The sequence below is a fragment of the Triticum dicoccoides genome, chromosome 4B, assembly GCF_002162155.2.
Source record: "Triticum dicoccoides isolate Atlit2015 ecotype Zavitan chromosome 4B, WEW_v2.0, whole genome shotgun sequence".
NCBI lineage: Eukaryota > Viridiplantae > Streptophyta > Magnoliopsida > Poales > Poaceae > Triticum > Triticum dicoccoides.
The window spans coordinates 483,230,710-483,252,385 of NC_041387.1; positions in this window are offsets into that span (position 1 = coordinate 483,230,710).

A 21,676-nucleotide genomic window follows, 5' to 3' on the forward strand; every position below is an offset into this window, starting at 1 on the left:
TTTTCCCAAGGTTTGGAGTCCCTAGATATTTAATGACTGATAGTGGTTCACACTTTATTCATGGTGCTTTCCGTAAAATGCTTGCCAAGTATGATGTTAACCATGGAATTGCATCACCTTATCATCCTCAGTCTAGTGGTCAAGTCGAACTTAGCAATAGAGAAATAAAACTAATCCTACAAAAGACTGTCAATAGGTCCCAGAAGAATTGGTCTAAGAAACTAGATGATGCACTTTGGGCTTATATAACAACATATAAAAATCATATGGGTATGTCTCCTTATAAAATGGTTTATGGAAAAGCTTGTCATTTGCCTCTAGAGTTAGAACATAAAGCATATTGGGCAATTAAGGAACTCAACTATGATTTCAAACTTGCTAGTGAAAAGAGGTTATTTGATATTAGCTCATTAGATGAATGGAGAACCCGAGCTTATGAAAATGCAAAGTTATTGAAAGACAAAGTTAAAAGATGGCATGATAAAAGAATTCAAAAGTGTGAGTTCAAGGTTGGAGAATATGTTCTTTTGTACAACTCTCGTTTCAGATTCTTTGCAGGAAAACTCCTCTCCAAATGGGAAGGACCCTATGTTATCGAGGAGGTTTATCGATCTGGAGCTATCAAAATAAATAATGCCGAAGGTACTAACCCGAAGGTTGTTAATGGGCAACGAATAAAACATTATATCTCAGGTACGCCCATTAATGTTGAAAGCAATATTATCCAAACTATGACACCGGAAGAACACATAAAATAAACCTTCTGGAACACTCCAAAATCGTTAAAAAAGGAGGTACGTGATACGGTAAGTAAACAGACTCCAAAAAATACGCACAAATATTTTTTTGTTAGTTTTAGAATATTTAAAAAAATAGAAAAATAAGAAACTACCAGGAAGGTGACCCTGGTGGGCACAAGACACCAGGGCGCGCCTGGGCCAGGCGTGCCCAGGTGGGTTATGCCCACCTCGGGTACCTTCCGGACTCTGTTTTTCTTTCGTTTGCTTGTTTCCCAGGATAAAAAAATCTTTATATACCCCCCGAACATTTTGACCTCCGTATCATGGAGAAATCTCCTGTTTTCTTTTCTCGCTATTTTCCGTCAGATCTGTTGAGCTAGGCATCATGTATTCTTCTTCCTCTAACAATATGGAAGAGGATGCTTGGTTGATGAAGATCGAGCTGAAGAGGGAAGAGCCCGTTGGAGCAGCCAAGGAGGACAAGAGCAAGGAGGCCACCGGAGATCGAGTGCAGGTGATCGAGCAAGCACTGCCTGCTGATGAGGAAGAGGAAGATATCCTTAAACCTTACTACGCTCATCTTACCCCCACTAAGATTGCAACCTTCAGGATCATTGAAACGGTTCATGTGCAAAATAAGTACCTCACTCATGAAAATATTCTGCATCAAGAGCACATCACCTTCCTCTGGAGCGTCATCCGTAGATTGGATAATCTCTTGGTCCTTAAGGATCGGGTCGCTACTACTTCATCACCACCACCTCCTTCTTCATCACCAAAAGAAAATTAAGTATCAGGTATGGGCACTCCCCTCGGCTTTCGCCAAGCTTGGGGGAGGTGCCCCGGTATCGTATCACCTCCACTATCTTTTGCCTTTACTTTTCTTAGTTCGATCCATAGTTGTCGTTTGCTTTAGATGAATAAAAGTTTAGTTTGATCCTTTCTTTTGAGAGTTTGCTTTGTGATCTATCTTTGTAATCGTGTGCGAGGTGTATAATAAAGTTTAGTTTGATTTTTGCTTCTTTTACTTTCTTGTTTCAATAAAAAGAAAGGAAATAAATGAAAAGGATCATATGCTAATCTTATGGTAAGTGATGACATTACACAAGGAAAAGTATAAGTAGAAAATTCTATTGTAGATTGACAAACATAGAATTGGTCAATGATGCAACTCATGAAAGAATTAATAATGGAAGAGAAGATTCACATGCAAATACACTATCCTGGAAATCTTTTATGATTGTGAGCACCCATCAAAATATTATATGCCAAAATTGTTGACGTTGGACAAGGAAGACAATGTAATGATTTATGTTTATTCATATTCACATAGAAGCTATGTTGTCATAGATCCTTCAACATGTGGTGTTTGCCCCTATCTTTGCTAGCCAAAAAATTCGCACTAAGTAGAGATACTACTTGTGCATCCAAAACCCTTAAACCCAAATCTTGTTTTGAGATTCCACCATACCTACCTATGGATTGAGTAAGATCCTTCAAGTAATTTGTCATCGGTGGAATAAGGCAATAAAAATTACTTCTAAAAGTGTTAGATCATTTAGTGTAAGAGAAAACTGAGCGTCGTACGAACTTGTGATGCCGAAGAATAAAAGCGGCATACTGCATAATAAAGGTTGCCATCATAAGGGGCAATATAACGTGATGTTCTCTTGCACTAAGGGCTTGAGCATACAAACAAAAAGCACAGGGCAACCTCTAGTTCCCTCTGCGAAAGGCCTATCTTTTACTTTTATATATTTACTTTCATGCAAGAGTCAAAGTTTTTCTCTCTATTCCTTTTTATTTTTCTCCTTTGGCAAACATCATGTGGTGAGGAAAGATCTAGGCACATATATCTAGTTGAATATGGGTAGCATGAGTTATTATCGTTGACATCACCCTCATGGTGAATACGTTGGGAGGCGAAACTATAAGCCCCTATGTTTCTATGTGTCCGGTTGAAATGTTTTGCTCATGTGTACGTGGTGAGTGTTAGAAATCATAGAAGATTAAATGATGGTTGAGTATGTGAACTTGCCAAAAGGCTCCGATACGTGACCCTTCCTGAAAATATGATGAATTGTAGTTGCAAAGTTGACTGACAACATAATTTGTTGGTTTCCAATAGAGTTTATACTTTATACTTCGATGTTGTGATGAATTGTTACTTGTTCATGAGAAGTCTATGATAAAAGTTCTATGATAAAGGTATTATGTTAAAGTTTGTTGTTGTCATAATAAGTTACATGATGTTGCTATGACCTTATTTTTGTTTTTATCGATACCTCTCTCTCTAAGCATGTGAACATGTTATTCGATTTCGGTTTTTTCTTGAGGACAAGCAAGGTCTAAGATTGGGGGAGTTGATACGTCCATTTTGCATCATGTTTGCCTATTGTTATTTATGTTGTTTTATTGCATTATAATGCTTTTTGGAGTAATTATAGTGCCTTTTCTCTCATAATATGCCAGGTATACACAAAAGGGGAGAATTCTGGCAGCTGAAATTTGGACCTAAAAAGGCTATGTCAGGCTACCTATTCTGCACAACTCCAAATGAGTTGAAAATTTACGAGGATTTTGTATGGAATAAATAAGAATTTTTGGAGTCAATAAGTACCAGAGGGGGCCCACCAGGTGGGCACAACCCACCTGGACGCGCTAGGGAGCCCAGGCGCGCCCTGGTGGGTTGTGCTCACCCAGGCCCACCTCCGGTGCCCCTCTTCTGGTACATAAGCCATTTTGACCTAGAAAAAATAATGAGAGGACTTTTGGGACGATGTGTCACCGTCCCGAGGTGGAACCTGGGCAGGAGCACTTTTGCCCTTCGGTGGAGCGACTCCGCCGGGGGAACTTCCCTACCGGAGGGGGAAGTCATCGTCATCATCATCACCAACAACTCTCCCATCTTGGGGAGGGCTATCTCCATCAACATCTTCAACAGCACCATCTCCTCTCAAACCCTAGTTCATCTCTTGTGTTCAATCTTTGTACTGGAACTATAAATTGGTGCTTGTGGGTGACTAATAGTGTTAATTACATCTTGTAGTTGATTACAATATGGTTTATTTGGTGGAAGATTATATGTTCAGATCCATTATGCTATTTAATACCCCTCTGATCTTGAGCATGGCTATCATTTGTGAGTAGTTACTTTTGTTCTTGAGGTCACGGAAGAAATCATGATGCAAGTAATCATGTGAACTTGATATGTGTTTGATATTTTGATAATATGTATGTCGTGATTCACTTAGTGGTGTCATGTGAACATCGACTACATGACACTTCGCCATATTTGGGCCTAAGGGAATGCATTGTAGAGTAGTTATTAGATGATGGGTTGCGAGAGTGACAGAAGCTTAAACCCTAGTTTATGCGCTATTTCGTAAGGGACCGATTGGATCCAAAAGTTTAATGCTATGGTTAGAATTTATTCTTAATACTTTTCTCGTAGTTGTGGATGCTTGCAAGGGGGTTAATCATAAGTAGGAGGTTGTTCAAGTAAGAACAACACCTAAGCACCGGTCCACCCACATACCAAATTATCAAAGTAGCGAACACGAATTAAGCCAACATGATGAAAGTGACTAGATGAAATTCCTATGTACCCTCAAGAACACCTTGCTTATCACAAAAGATCGTTTTGGCCTGTCCTTTGCCTCAAAAGGATTGGGCTACCTTGCTGCACTTTTGTTATGACTACCATTACTTGCTCGTTACAAATTACCTTGCTATCAAACTACTCTATTACTTACAATTTCAGCACTTGCAGACATTACCTTGCTGAACACCACTTGTCATTTCCTTATGCTCCGCATTGGGTTCGACACTCTTACTTACCGAAAAGGGTTACAATTGAGCACATAAACTTGTGGGTCATCGGCCCATGTAGCGGTTGTTGCTGCCTCGCCTCGTCTTCATGCCGGAGCGATTCGTCGCCGACCTCTCCTTCACCCACAGCTAGTCCCTCGATCTCGGCGCCCCTCCATCGATGTTGATGCCAGCTTCTTCTTCCTCGGACCGCGCTGGTGGTCTGCGTTGATTTGCCGCCGCCCTGCACTTCTAAGCTGTCAATGGCTGCCCTGAGCCTCACCATGAGCTCCGCTTCTTCCCCTCTCTGTGCTGCTTCATTCGTTTCTCGTTGCCGTTGTTGCAATCGCCACCGTAGCTCCCCGCACACTGTAGCCACTGCTCGTGCCCCTGCCCCGCACTCCCGGCCGTGCTCACCACCCCCTGGCCGCGTTTGCCACGTGCAGCCACGCACACGCCACACTGCCCTACACGCTGACAACCCGCGCAGCCAGCGCCGTGGCCTCGTCCCGCCTACTGCAACAGTCGCGGCTCGCCTGCCGCCGCTCGTCAGCCGATGTTGCTCCTGCCGCCCCGCCCTCGCTCACCCTGCTCGTGCTCCACGCGCCCCGCGCCGCCGTCGTCTGGCCCGCGCACCCCGCCATGTCCAGCCACTCCGGTCGTCGCAACCGTGTTGCTCTCTGCTTCCTACTCCGCCCCCTGCTGCTGCTTGCCACCACAAGCCATCGCCGCTACAGCACTCGCCTCTAGTCGTCACCGCTGTCGCGATCGGCTCCCGCCCGCGCGCCCTTGCTGCGACCTCGCCAAGCACCCACACCAACTACGCATGTACGCATGCGTCGCAGCCGACGCACAGCCGCCGCAAGGCCTCATCACCGGCGCCCCGACTGGCCACCCCCGACCCCTGCAACCGCCATAGTGGATGCGCGATGTCACCAACTTCCGAACGCCGCCTCGCGCGGGAAGAACGGGCCACCGTAGCGGTTCTCCGGCCAACTCCGGTGAGGAGCCGCCGCGAGAGGGTCACCCGAGCGACTCCGACGTCGCCTGCTAACCTGGCCGCCATGCGGCCCTCCCTGTGTTGGTGCCGTCGGGCCCCATAGGCCCTGTTGACCCAGTCAACGGTTGACTGGCCAGTGCCCAGTCACTGCTGGTGGGTCCCACGCGGGCCCATTGACTGGTCAGCTGACCGTTGATGAATGGATGACGCCATGCTGACGTCAATTTTTCCTTTTCTGTCGATTTAAGTAAATAGAATAATTTCAGAAAATACTTAAACCTTTGAAATTCATATAAAATAAACCGTAACTCGGATGAAAATGTTTTCTACATGAAAGTTGCTCAGAAAAATCCAAAAAATCTGGATACATAGTCCGTTCGTCTATCACATGCCCCTAGCATGCTGAACATGGGACCGTCCCCTCTCTTTCATCTGTCTGGAATCCGTCTACCGTCGGGACATCATCCTCAAATGTTTTCCCCCTCCGTCTACAATGTGTAGTACTACATTAGAACACCCCTAGCTCTACATATCATAGTGTCATGCTTTGTGTACATTTGTTTGCCCATTATTTGTTTGTTTCTCCCTCCTCTTTCTTCTCCGATAGACCCTGCGACTGCTGCGGATGCCCCTGTGATCGACTATGTCACCGACGACCCTTCCTCCTTTTCAGCAGAGCTTCCTGGCAAGCAAACCCCCCATTGATCATTCCGATATCGCCCATTCCCTTCTCTCCTATGCTTGCATTAGAACTGCTACTGCTTTTTGTCTGATCCTACTCTGATGCATAGCTTGTTTTTGTTACCTGCTTTCATACCTTACCTGCTTATTCTAAACTACTTAGTATAGGTTGGTTAGAGATCCATCAGTGACCCCCCACCTTGTCCCAATTGCCCCCGCTTTATGTTTGATGACTCGATCAACGTGATCGACGTCTAGGCCCCGACACCGCACATCACCCCCCTAGTTGTACGACTCTGCAGAGTTATTATCGAGTGCCGAGGGTGATACCTCGTCAGCACTTCTGATGTTAACCCTGTAGTGTAGATATTTGGTCATGGTCATCGAGGGTGATTCCTCCTTCACCACTCCCGATAACGACCCTGTCGTGCAACTCCTCAAGTGTGTACCATCGAGGGTGATTCCTCCAAGTCCACCTTGACGGTTACATCGAGTGGGAATCAATTGAGGGTGATTCCTTAGGTTTCCCCCTTGTTGTTCCGGACACACGGTTACTTTGACTTACCACAGAACCATGATGACATCGGGTCGACCCCAAGGGGTACCCGCGAGTGATGTGAAGTCAGATTGATCTGGAGGATACCCGCAAGTTTTCCACGCGGCGCAGCCGGGCATTCTTAGCCCTTGCAGCAAGCCCGTGAGACAGCGCGACGGGACCACATATCGTGGATCATTGATCGTTACCGCACCACCAAGACACTAACGGTTTGGATATTTGATCTGAGTAGGCCTCTTGCCTTTTTTGCACTGACCACCATGCAGGAATAAGTATGGGCACTCTGCATCATACGTTTCTCCCAAAAGCTCTTCAGACGCCATAGTTGAGCGGCACGCGCCCGGGTGGTCTGCGTAAGCGCCTGCCTTGTATAAGGAGGTAGACAGGACTGATCTCGACCGTCCTTGCAACGCGCAGGATTGCAAAGGATGATTGGCCCATGACCCCTTCACATTTAGGATGTAGATTGGCATGTGACCTCTCTGATGAGCCTACGTAGGACTACAGTGTGTTGATCAGTCGAGGACGGTCATGACCTAATGGTGTGTCCGGCCGGAGTTGATCGAGCGTGTTGGGTAAGTTGGTGCACCCCTGCAAGGAAGATTGATCTATTCGAATAGTTGGGTCCATGGTAACAGACGCTCAGAGTTGTATCCTGGTCGATACAACTAGAACTAGATATTGAATGCTGAGGCATGTTATGGATACATGGCTCCGGGATTTCTTTCTACAGGGTGTCGAGAAAGGATCTCTAGGCGCTAATGTTACAACATGTTTGCTAAATATAAACTGCTATTCTATACTCTTCTGAATGCTGCAAGATGCTTGGAGCTTCTTGAAGATGCTAGTCTTCGATAGGCTAGGCTTTCCACTTCTCTTCTGACATTCTGCAGTTTAGTCCACAGATATTACCCATTTCATTGATACCAATGCATATGTAGTGTAGATCCTTGCTTGCGGGTACTTTGGATGAGTACTCACGGTTGCTTTGCTCCCTCTTTTCCCCCTTTTCCATTCTTTCTGGATGTCGCAACTAGATGGTGGAGCCCAGGAGCCAGACACCACCGTCGATGATGACTACTACTACCACAAGGGTGCTTACTACTATGTGGAGGCCGACGACGACCAGGAGTAGTTAGGAAGCTCCCAGGCAGGAGGCCTTGCCTTTTCGATCGATGTTGATTTTGTGCTAGCCTTCTTAAGGCAAACTTGTTTATCTCATGTCTGTACTTAGATAACGTTACTTCCGTTGACTCGTTTGTATTCGAGCCCTCAAGGCCCCTGGCTTGTAATATAAAGCTTGTATTATTTTAATTTGTGTCTAGAGTTGTGTTGTGATATCTTCCCGTGAGTCTCTAATCTTGATCATACACATTTGCGTGTATGATTAGTGTATGATTGAATCAGGGGCGTCACAGTGGCCCTGGCTGCCTCCATCATTGGCCTCCCTCTGCAGGATACACTCAGGCCACTCACCAGGAGCAAGGCCAAGCAGCTGGCATGCTGTTGCGACCTAAACTTTGACGAGGTTTTGGTGGATGCAGGCCCATCCACAGCTACCTCTCCGACGCCACCTCGGGCAGCACATCAACCTCCTACAAGCACGCCAGGTCTGCCCATGACTAGGGACCACCGTCTTTTACCATGCAAGGATCATTGCCTCAAGCTTTCTCTATTGTCATACCCGGTCACATCTGCATATGTAGTTCGCCCTAGGCTTTGGCCATGTTGGGCTATGTATCTGCACCGTATAGCATGTTTCTTTTCCTATGTTATTTTTACCAGCAATCATGTAAGCATCATCATACACCATCCTGTTTGAGTCTGTTGCATTTTCAACTTTGTAAGCTCCAAGGAGCACCCATCCAATCAAGTACTAGTTGTTTCTTTTATGCCTGCTAGCCCCGCTTCCTCTCCTTTGCTGCATTTTTGTTGTTATACGGATTGTTAGCTGGAATGTTAGGGGGTTAGGGGATGCTGACAAATGCTCTTTGGTAAAGGACGCTCTCCTGTCCAGCCGATCGAGCATCATCTGCCTGCAAGAAACTAAATTGCAGGTGATGGATGGGAGGAAGGCGGACACACTACTACCTCCAAGCCATACTTCCTTCTTTCACATGTTGGCCCGCGGCTCATCTGGTGGCCTGCTAATCCCCTGAGATAACCAAGCGGTGAGTGGCACCGAGATTGCAAGACACAGGTTCTGCGTTTCAGCGCACTTTCAGTCAACAAGTTGCAATGACAGTTTTGCTATTTCCGCAGTCTATGCACGATGCGAAGATGAGGAGCGACCTGAATTATTTCTGGTTATGGAACAAGTCGTGCAACAAATCTCTGGACCTTGGATTATGCACATGAAAAATCAAACGGGGGGAACAATTGGTCGGTCATGGACAGGTTCAACTCATGGATCAAAGATAATGCACTGGATGACATCCATATCGACAACCACTAGTTCACCTGGTCGAACCAGAGAGCACAGCCGACCTTGATCAAACTTGACAGAGTTCTGGCAAATGCCGAGTGGAATCCCAGCCTTCCTCCACAGCACAACAACAACTCTTGCCACTACAATGTCTGACCATGTGCCCATTGATGTTGAGTTCTCCCAAGACGAACCAAAATGCTCTTTATTAAGGTTTGAGAACCACTGGCTATAGATTCTGACAGCTAAGGAGCTTATCACATCCCGTCGGAACAAAGGTACTAGGAACTTCGCTGCCACATCAACGCTAATCAACTTCAAGCTTAGGCGAGTGAGGGATGCCATCAGAAAATGGAAGCATGCCAGGACACCAATGAAGATTCTCCTTGACAACTGAAAACACATTGTTCAAAACCAGGATGCAGTTGAAGAGAGGAGGCACCTATCAAAGCTTGAGCTCCCATGAGGAAACACGCCAATATGAAAGCACAGCAGCTAATCCTATGGCAGACCAGTTTCTGGAGAAGAAGAGCCAAAATTAGAGGCTGCACTCTGGGGGACGAGAACACAATATTCTTCCATGTGTCAGCCAACTACCAGCACAGGAACAATAGAATCAGAATGCTCACCAACAACGGCATTGAGTTCTTTCGTGGCCAGGACAAGCTGGAGATCGCAACAAACTACTTCAACAACATCTTTGGTACACACTCCCCCTCACTACCAACACTGGAGTTGTTGCGGTTATATGATCGGACAGACCTGACTGCTTTAGATGAGCCCTTTGCATGGAGTGAAATCCTATCAGTGATAAGGCAGAACCCAAATAACAGAAGCCCAAGACCTGACAGATACACGAATGAGTTTTACAAATGTTTCCAGGGGTTGTCAAAAGATGATCTTCTGAAGTTCTTCCAAGAGTTTTATGAGCATGGTGGCTCACTACGGGCATCAACACAGCAAACGTTGTGCTTGTACCCAGAAAAAAGGAGCTGCCAACGAATATTAAGGACTTCCGACCCATCTCCTTGGTGCATAGTTTACCTTGTTGGGGAACGTAGTAATTTCAAAAAAATTCCTATGCACACGCAAGATCATGGTGATGCATAGCAACGAGAGGGGAGAGTGTCATCCACGTACCCTCATAGACCATAAGCGGAAGCGTTATGACAACGCGGTTGATGTAGTTGTACGTCTTCACGATTGACAGATCCAAGTATCGAACGTACGGCACCTCCGTGATCTGCACATGTTCATCTCGGTGACGTCCCACGAACTCACGATCCAGTAGAGCTTCGAGGGAGAGTTCCGTCAGCACGACGGCATGATGACGATGTTGATCAAGCTACCGACTCAGGGCTTCGCCTAAGCACCACTACGATATGACCGAGGTGGATTATGGTGGAGGGGGGCACCGCACACGGCTAAAAGATCAATGATCAGCTTGTGTCTTGGGGTGCCCCCCCTCCCCGCCCCCGTATATAAAGGGGCTAGGGGGAGGCGGCCGGCCAGGAGGAGGGTGCGCCAAGGGGGGAGTCCTACTCCCACCGGGAGTAGGACTCCTCCTTTCCTAGTAGGAGTAGGAGAAGGGGGAAGGAGGAGAGAGGGGGGAAGGAAAGGGGGGCGCCGCCCCCCCCCCCCCTCCTTGTCCAATACGGACTAGAGGGGGAGGGGGGCGCGGCCCTGCCTAGGCCGCCCCTCCTCTTCTCCACTAACGCCCATATGGCCCATTATACTCCCTGGGGGGTTCTGGTAACCCCCGGGTACTCTAGTATATGCCCGAACTTGCCCGGAACACTTCCGAAGTCCAAACATAGTCATCCAATATATCAATCTTTATGTCTCAACCATTTTGAGACTCCTCGTCATGTCCGTGATCATATCCGGGACTCCGAACTACCTTCGGTACATCAAAACACATAAACTCATAATACCGATCATCACCGAACGTTAAGCAAGCGGACCCTACGGGTTCGAGAACTATGTAGACATGACCTAGACATGTCTCCGGTCAATAACCAATAGCGGAACCTGGGTGCTCATATTGGCTCCTACATATTCTACAAAGTTCTTTATCGGTCAAACCGCATAACAACATACGTTGTTCCCTTTGTCATCGGTATGTTACTTGCCCGAGATTCGATCGTCGGTATCTCAATACCTCGCTCAATCTCGTTACCGGCAAGTCTGTTTACTCGTTCCATAATACATCATCCCGCAACTAACTCATTAGTCACATTGCTTGCAAGGCTTATAGTGATGTGCATTACCTAGAGGGTCCAAAGATACCTCTCCGACAATCAGAGTGACAAATCCTAATCTTGATCTATGCCAACTCAACAAGTACCATCGGAGACACCTGTAGAGCACCTTTATAATCACCCAGTTATGTTGTGACGTTTGGTAGCACTCAAATTGTTCCTTCGGTAATCGGGAGTTGCATAATCTCATAGTCATAGGAACATGTATAAGTCATGAAGAAAGCAATAGCAGTAAACAAAAACGATCAAATGCTAAGCTAGCGGAATGGGTCAAGTCAATCACATCATTCTCCTAATGATGTGATCCCATTTATGAAATGACAACTCATGTCTATGGTTAGGAAACCTTAACCATCTTTGATCAATGAGCTAGTCAAGTAGAGGCATACTAGTGACATTATTTTTGTCTACGTATTCACACATGTACTAAGTTTCCATTTAATACAATTCTAGCATGAATAATAAACATTTATCATGATATAAGGAAATATAAATAACAACTTTATTATTGTCTCTAGGGCATATTTCCTTCAGTCTCCCACTTGCACTAGAGTCAATAATCTAGTTCACATCGCCATGTGATTTAACACCAATATTCACATTTGTATGTGATTAACACCCATAGTTCACATCGTCATGTGACCAACACCCGAAGGGTTTACTAGAGTCAATAATCTAGTTCACATTGCTATGTGATTAACACCCAAAGAGTACTAAGGTATGATCATGTTTTGCTCGTGAGACAAGTTTAGTCAACGGGTCTATCACATTCAGAACCGTATGTATTTTGCAAATATTCTATGTCTACAATGCTCTGCACGGAGCTACTCTAGCTAATTGCTCCCACTTTCAATATGTATCCATATTGAGACTTAGAGTCATCAGGACCGCTGTAAAAGCTTGCACCGATGTAACTCTTTACGACGAACTCTTTTATCACCTCCATAATCGAGAAACATTTCTTAGTCCTTACTAAGGATATTCTTGACTGTTGTCCAGTGATCTACTCCTAGATCAAAATTGTACTCCCTTGCCAAACTCAGAGCAAGGTATACAATAGGTCTAGTACACAGCATAGCGTACTTTATAGAACCTATGACTGAGGCATAGGGGATGACTTTTCATTCTCTTTGTATTTTCTACCATGGTCGGGTTTTGAGTCTTACTCAACTTCACACCTTGCAACACAGGCAAGAACTCCTTCTTTGAATGTTCCATTTTGAACTACTTCAAAATCTTATCAAGGTATGTACTCATTGAAAAATCTTATCAAGCGTCTTGATCTATCTCTATAGATCTTGATGCTCAATGTGTAAGCAGCTTCACCGAGGTCTTTCTTTGAAAAACTCCTTTCAAAAACTCCTTTATGCTTTCCAGAAAATTCTACATTATTTCTGATCAACAATATGTCATTCACATATACTTATCAGAAAGGCTATAGTGCTCCCACTCACTTTCCTGTAAATACAGGCTTCACCGCAAGTCTGTATAAAACTATATGCTTTGATCAACTCATCAAAGCGTATATTCCAACTCCGAGATGCTTGCACCAGTCCATAGATGGATCACTGGAGCTTGCACACTTTGTTAGCACCTTTAGGATTAAAAAAACCTTCTGGTTGCATCATATACAACTCTTCTTTAATAAATCCATTAAGGAATGCAGTTTTGACATCCATTTGCCAGATTTCTTTAAATGTGGCAATTGCTAACATGATTCGGACAGACTTAAGCATCGATATGAGTGAGAAAATCTCATCGTATTCAACACCTTGAACTTGTGGAAAAACCTTTTGCGACAAGTCGAGCTTCGTAGATAGTAACACTACTATCAGCGTCTGTCTTCCTCTTGAAGATCCATTTATTTTCTATGGCTTGCCGACCATCGGGCAATTCCACCAAAGTCCACACTTTGTTCTCATACATGGATCCCATCTCAGATTTCATGGCCTTCAAGCCATTTCGCGGAATCTGGGCTCATCATCGCTACCTCATAGTTCATAGGTTTATCATGGTCTAGTAACATGACTTCTAGAATAGGATTACCGTACCACTCTGGTGCGGACCGTACTCTGGAAGACCTACGAGTTTCTGTAGTAACTTAATCTAAAGTTTCATGATCATCATCATTAGCTTCCTCACTAATTGGTGTAGGAACCACTGGAACTGATTTCTATGATGAACTACTTTCCAATTCAGGAGAAGGTACAATTACCTCATCAAGTTCTACTTTCCTCCCACTCACTTCTTTCGAGAGAAACTCCTTCTCTATAAAGGACCATCTTAGCAATGAATATCTTGCCTTCGGATCTGTGATAGAAGGTGTACTCAACAGTTTCCTTTGGGTATTCTATGAAGACGCACTTCTCCGATTTGGGTTCGAGCTTATCAGGTTGAAACTTTTTCACATAAGCATCGCAGCCCCAAACTTTAAGAAATGATAACTTTGGTTTCTTGCCAAACAACAGTTCATAAGGCGTCGTCTCAACGGATTTTGATGGTGCCCTATTTAAAGTGAATGCCGCTGTCTTTAATGCATAACCCCAAAACGATAGTGGTAACCCGGTAAGAGACATCATAGATTGCACCATATCCAGTAAAGTGCGGTTACGACGTTCGGACACACCATTATGCTGTGGTGTCCCATGTGGCGTGAGCTGTGAAACTATTCCACATTATTTTAAATGATGGCCAAACTCATAACTCAAATATTCTCCTCCACGATCAGATCGTAGAAACTTTATTTTCTTGTTACGATGATTCTCCACTTCACTCTGAAATTCTTTGAACTTTTCAAATGTTTCAGACTTGTGTTTCATTAAGTAGATATACTCATATCTGCTCAAATCATCTGTGAAGGTCAAAAAATAACGATACCCGCCACGAGCATCAACACTCACTGGACTGCATACATCGGTATGTATTATTTCCAACAAGTCAGTAGCTCGTTCCATTGTTCCGGAGAACGGAGTTTTAGTCATCTTAACCAAAAGGCATGGTTCGTAAGCATCAAATGATTCATAACCAAGTGATTCCAAAAGTCCATCTTTATGGAGTTTCTTTATGCGCTTTACACCGATATGACCCAAACGGCAGTCCCACAAATAAGTTGCACTATCATTATCAACTTTGCATCTTTTGGCATTAATATTATGAATATGTGTATCACTATGATCGAGATCTAACAAACTATTTTCATTGGGTGTATGACCATCGAAGGTTTTATTCATGTAAATAGAACAACAATTATTCTCTGACTTTAAATGAATAACCGTATTGCAATAAACATGATCAAATCATACGCAAATGCTAAATAACATTTATTTAGGTTTAACACTAATCCCAAAAGTATATGGAGTGTGCGATAATGATCATATCAATCTTGGAACCACTTCCAACACACATCATCACTTCACCCTCAACTAGTCTCTTTTTATTCTGTAACTCCTGTTTCGAATTACTAATTTTTAGCAACCGAACAAGTATCAAATACCCAGGGGCTACTATAAACACTAGTAAGGTACACATCAATAATCTTTATATCAAATATACCCTTGTTCACTCTGCCATCCTTCTTATCCACCAAATATTCAGGGCATTTCCGCTTCCAGTGACCATTTCCTTTGCAGTAGAAGCACTCAGTTTCAGGCTTTAGTCTAGCTTTGGGATTCTTCACGGAAGTCACAACTTGCTTGCCATTCTACATGAAATTCCCTTTCTTTCCCTTTGCCCTTTTCTTGAAACTAGTGGTCTTGTTAATCATCAACACTTGATGCTCTTTCTTGATTTCTACCTTCATCGATTTCATCATCATGAAAAGCTCGAGAATCGTTTTCGTCATCCCTTGCATACTATAGTTCATCATGAACTTCTACTAACTTGGTGATGGTGACTAGAGAACTCTGTCAATCACTACCTTATCTGGAAGATTAACTCCCACTTGATTCAAGCGATTGTAGTACCCAGACAATCTGAGCACATGCTCACTGCTTGAGTTATTCTCCCCCATCTTTTAGCTATAGAACTTGTTGGAGACTTCATATCTCTCAACTCGGGTATTTGCTTGAAATATTAACTTCAACTCCTGGAACATCTCATATGGTCCATGACGTTCAAAATGTTTTTGAAGTCCCGATTCTAAGCTGTTAAGCATGGTGCACTAAACTATCAAGTAGTCATCATATTGAGCTAGCCAAATATTCATAACGTTTGCATCTGCTCCTGCAATAGGTCTGTCACCTAGCGGTGCATCAAGGACATAATTCTTCTGTGCAGCAATGAGGATAAACCTCTGATCACGGACCCAGTCCGCATCATTGCTACTATCATCTTTCAACTTAGTTTTCTCTAGGAACACATATAAAAACATAGGGAAGCAACAACGCGAGCTATTGATCTACAACATTATTTGCAAAATACTATCAGGACTAAGTTCATGATAAATTAAAGTTCAATTAATCATATTACTTAAGAACTCCCACTTAGATAGACATTCCTCTAATCATCTAAGTGATCACGTGATCCAAATCAACTAAACCATGTCCAATCATCACGTAAGATGGACTAGTTTTCAATGGTGAACATCACTATGTTGATCATATCTACTATATGATTCATGCTCGACCTTTCGGTCTCAGTGTTCCGAGGCCATATCTGCATATGCTAGGCTCGTCAAGTTTAACCCGAGTATTTCTATGTGTGCAAAACTGGCTTGCACCCGTTGTAGGTGAACGTTGAGCTTATCACACCCGATCATCACGTGGTGTCTCGGCACGACAAACTTTGGCAATGGTGCATACTCAGGAGAACACTTATACCTTGAAATTCAGTGAGAGATCGTCTTATAGTGCTACCGTCAATCAAAGCAGAATAAGATGCATAAAGGATAAACATCACATGCAATCAATATAAGTGATATGATATGGCCATCATCATCTTGTGCCTTTGATCTCCATCTCCAAAGCACCGTCATGATCACCATCATCACCGGCGCGATACCTTGATCTCCATCGTAGCATCGTTGTCGTCTCGCCAACTATTGTTTCTACGACTATCGCTACCGCTTAGTGATAAAGTAAAAACAATTACAGGGCTATTGCATTGCATACAATAAAGCGACAACCATATGGCTCCTGCCAGTTGCCGATAACTCTGTTGCAAAACATGATCATCTCATACAATAAAATTTAGCATCATGTCTTGACCATATCACATCACAACATGCCCTGCAAAAACAAGTTGGACGTCCTCTACTTTGTTGTTGCAAGCTTTACGTGGTTGCTACGGGCTGAGCAAGAACTATTCTTACCTACGCATCAAAACCACAACGATATTTCATCAAGTTAGTGTTGTTTTAACCTTCAACAAGGACCGGGCGTAGTCACACTCGGTTCAACTAAAGTTGGAGAAACTGACACCCGCCAACCACCTGTGTGCGAAGCACGTCGGTAGAACCAGTCTCGTGTAAGCATACGCGTAATGTCGGTCCGGGCCACTTCATCCAACAATACCACCGAATCAAAGTATGACATGTTGGTAAGAAGTATGACTAGTATCGCCCACAACTCACTTGTGTTCTACTCGTGCATATAACATCTACGCATAAAATTGGCTCTGATACCACTATTGGGGAACGTAGTAATTTCAAAAAAATCCTACGCACACGCAAGAACATGGTGATGCATAGCAACGAGAAGGGAGAGCGTCATCCACGTACCCTCGTAGACCATAAGCGGAAGCACTATGACAACGTGGTTGATGTAGTCATACATCTTCATGATTGACCGATCCAAGTATCCAACGTATGGCACCTCCGCGATCTGCACACGCTCAGCTCGGTGACGTCCCACGAACTCATGATCCAGTAGAGCTTCGAGGGAGAGTTTCGTCAACACGACAGCGTGATGACGATGTTGATGAAGCTACCGGCGCAGGGCTTTGCCTAAGCACCGCTACGATATGACCGAGGTGGATTATGGTGGAGGGGGGCACACGGCTAAAAGATCAATGATCAACTTGTGTCTTGGGGTGCCCCCCCCCGCCCCCGTATATAAAGGAGCTAGGGGGGAGGCGGCCGGCCAGGAGGAGGGCGTGCCAAGGGGGAGTCCTACTCCCACCGGGAGTAGGACTCCTCCTTTCCTAGTAGGAGTAGGAGAAGGGGGAAGGAGGAGAGAGGGGGAAGGAAAGGGGGCGCCCCCCCCCTCCATGTCCAATTCGGACTAGAGGGGGAGGGGGCGCGCGGCCCTGCCTTGGCCTCCCCTCCTCTTCTCCACTAAGGCCCATATGGCCCATTATACTCCCGGGGGGTTCCGGTAACCCCCCAGTACTCTGGTATATGCCCGAACTTGCCCGGAACACTTTTGAAGTCCAAACATAGTCATCCAATATATCGATCTTTATGTCTCGACCATTTCGAGACTCCTCGTCATGTCTGTGATCATATCCGGGACTCCGAACTACCTTTGGTGCATCAAAACACATAAACTCATAATACCGATCGTCACCGAACGTTAAGCATGCGGACCCTACGGGTTCGAGAACTATGTAGACATGACCGAGACATGTCTCCGGTCAATAATCAATAGCGGAACCTGGATGCTCATATTGGCTCCTACATATTCTACGAAGATCTTTATCGGTCAAACCGCATAACAACATACGTTGTTCCCTTTGTCATCGGTATGTTACTTGCCCGAGATTCGATCATCGATATCTCAATACCTGGCTCAATCTAGTTACCGGCAAGTCTCTTTAATCATTCTGTAATACATCATCCTGCAACTAACTCATTAGTCACATTGCTTGCAAGGCTTATAGTGATGTGCATTACCGAGAGGGCCCAGAGATACCTCTCTGACAATCGGAGTGACAAATCCTAATCTTGATCTATGCCAACTCAACAAGTACCATCGGAGACACCTGTAGAGCACCTTTATAATCACCCAGTTACGTTGTGACATTTGGTACCACACAAAGTGTTCCTCCGGTAATCGAGAGTTGCATAATCTCATAGTTATAGGAACATGTATAAGTCATGAAGAAAGCAATAGCAATAGAGTGACATTATGTTTGTCTATGTATTCACACATGTACTAAGTTTCCGGTTAATACAATTCTAGCATGAATAATAAACATTTATCATGATATAAGGAAATATAAATAACAACTTTATTATTGCCTCTAGGGCATATTTCCTTCATACCTAAGATGTCTTCCAAAGTCCTTGCAAACAGGTTACAGAAACAAATACCGAAACTCATCCACCCTCTTCAGTCTGGTTTTCTGCCTGGCCGTTACATTACTGGGAGTTTTGTGCTGGCGGCCGGGCTGGTCCAACAGGCCCACAAATGGAAAACACCAATGTTTGTGCTCAAGTTAGACTTCCAAAAGGCGTTCGACAGTGTGAGTTGGGATGCCCTCAGGATGGTTATGGCTGCTAGAGGGTTCAGGGCTAAATGGATGCGGTGGATCAACGACATCCTCACTACTAGCTCCTCCAGGATCCTTATCAATGGCAGACTTGGAGAAAAGATTATTTCCAAGAGCGGTTTGAGACAAGGGGATGCCCTATCCCCCTATCTTTTCCTCTTGGTAGCTGACGTTCTACAGCTATTGTGCAACAAAGAGTTCGGAATGAGGAACCTATGCCACCCTCTTGGGGCCGATGGACGTCCCCCTGTCCTGCAGTATGCCGATGACACCCTACTTCTCGTACAAGGGAGTCTTCGGCAAGCTTAGGTTGTCAAGAGGATTCTTGACGATTTCTCTGGCTTCAGCGGGCTCAAAATTAACTGCCACAAGAGTACATTCGTCCCTATCTGCCTTGACCAGGATACTTGCCAAGCCATCACCACCCTCCTGCAATGTAAGACCGGGTCCTTCCCCTGCACATACCTGGGCCTCCCGCTTTCAGTGCACAAGATCACACATGGATCACTGGTGCCTGTCATCTGTAAGGTCGACAAGAGGCTGTCAGGATGGATCGCCACCTTCTTGTCATGGGGAGGGCGACTAACTTTGACCAACTCCATTCTAGCAGCGATACCGAACTATTACATGGGATGCTTCCTATGGTTGGAGAAGTCTCTGAAGAAGCTGGAGAAGATTCTTAGGGGTTTCCTCCGGCAAGGCAAGAACAAAGCTAATGGTGGACACTGCCTGGTGGCCTGGGACACGATAACACTGTCACAGAACGTTGGGGGTTTGGGGATAAGAGACTTGAGGGCACACAATAAGGCCATGGTAAGCAAGCTCATGGCTAAGGTTCTGCAGCATTCGGAGGTACCATGCTACAGATGGTTTGCCGCAAGCTACTGTCAGAGAGAAATTTCTTGGACAGTTCACAGTGGAGACACTGCAACTTGGCGCTGCCTCAAGTCAGGATTAAAACTAGTTCTGGAAGCAACTAAATGTAGTACTGGAGATGGAAGCAGCACCTCCTTTTGGTATGACCTGTGGCTGGACTGTGACCGACTATACCTGGTATATCCAACCCTCTTCTCCTTCTCCACCCACAAGTTCTGCACTGTCGCATCACAACATAGCAACGGACTTTGGAATATCCAGCTGCACCCCAACCTCTCCCTCACTGCAGCGCGAGATCTTGATGCCCTGACACACATGCTCAGCAACATAACTCTAGAGGAGGGAAAACCTGATGTAAGAGTGCCTATCACAACAGAGACCAAGCTATCTATTGCCTATTTCTACAAGCTTCTGATCTTTCGGGGTAAGGAATGCCCCCTAGCTCCACACATTTGGGAGAGGACTATCCCCGCAAACACCGTATCTTCCTATGGATCGCTTTAGAGACAAACACAACACGAGGAATAACATGCTTGCCAAGCACTGGGAAAGGATAGCCACCCACAACGGTTGTGATATATTCCCAGCCGCAGAAACGATGAACCACATTCTTCTCAGATGCCGACTTGCAGATACAGTCTGGGCCAAGCTTGGGCTTCAACAGATAGCAACATCCTCTGAAACAGCTCAAGACCTCCTCTGCTCTGAACAAGCGAGAGACCTACATGGAGGACTATGGCATATACTCTTTGCTGCCTGCTCCATAACCCTGTGGAATGCCAGAAATGCACAGGTCTTCGACAAGAACTACTGGGGGGCTGGTCGTGGTTGCAAGGAGGTTGTTGATCTCCTCAGGCTCTGGAGCATGCGGGCTCGGGAAGAACCGACTAGAGAGATACTAGTGAACTGGGCTAATATTTTCGCCCCTACTTAGTTTGCACCCTTTCCCTCTACATGTATACCTGCTATGTCCTCTGATGGTCTGATGATGGCCAGCTGCACATGTTGTGCAGCGCTTACATCACCTTCATGTAAATGACTACGGTCATCCGGGTATTTTTTGCCCGTTTTGAATGCATAAGGTAGATAACAATCTACCTTTTCATTTAAAAAAATATACACCCCTCTATAAGAGCTATTTTGCGTGAGGTCCAAGGTGACCAAGCAGCTGTCACAATGCCGAACCACACAACCCTCCTATTCTTGCCCTGGGTCCCCGCAGTGAGATGTTGAAGTTCGCCAAAACCCGCCAGGTTTTGGGCACAATTCGTTGCCTCTCGGATAACACTCAGATGAACCTCACAGCGATACACCAATTTTTTTTTAAAAAAAATTTGCTCGACTCACAACAATACGCCGACAAAGAATATGGTCGCAAGTTTCATCTTGACCACACTTGTTCCTAGCGACTTGCCATAAGATTTTTCGTTTAGACCTCCTTTGGTTTGGAGGAATTTTATATGAATTCTATAGGATAGAATATCTATATGAAAAATTCCTTTGCATCGTTTGGTTCATAGGAATATAATCATATTTCTATGAAGGAAATCTTCTTATCTTCCATGCCTCATAAGAAAATAAACATTAGTCTAGACTTAATAAAAAAACTATATGATTTTAACCAAAGGATATCTCTTTTTTCATTCTTATTTATAGGATTTAAGACACATGTCATCTCATTTTATATGACTTCTCTATTCCTATGAATTTTTTACGCTATCAACCAAAGGAGGCCTTAGCCGGGATTCTAGCTTTGCAAATTTCAGAAAACGTCATAACGGGCACATATTTGAATCTCTTTATATAGGGATCCTATGGAGGGCTCAAGTTTCCACACGATGCTATCAGCCCCAGACAACATCCATCTCATTCACACCACACCAGAACCTTCCCCGGCAT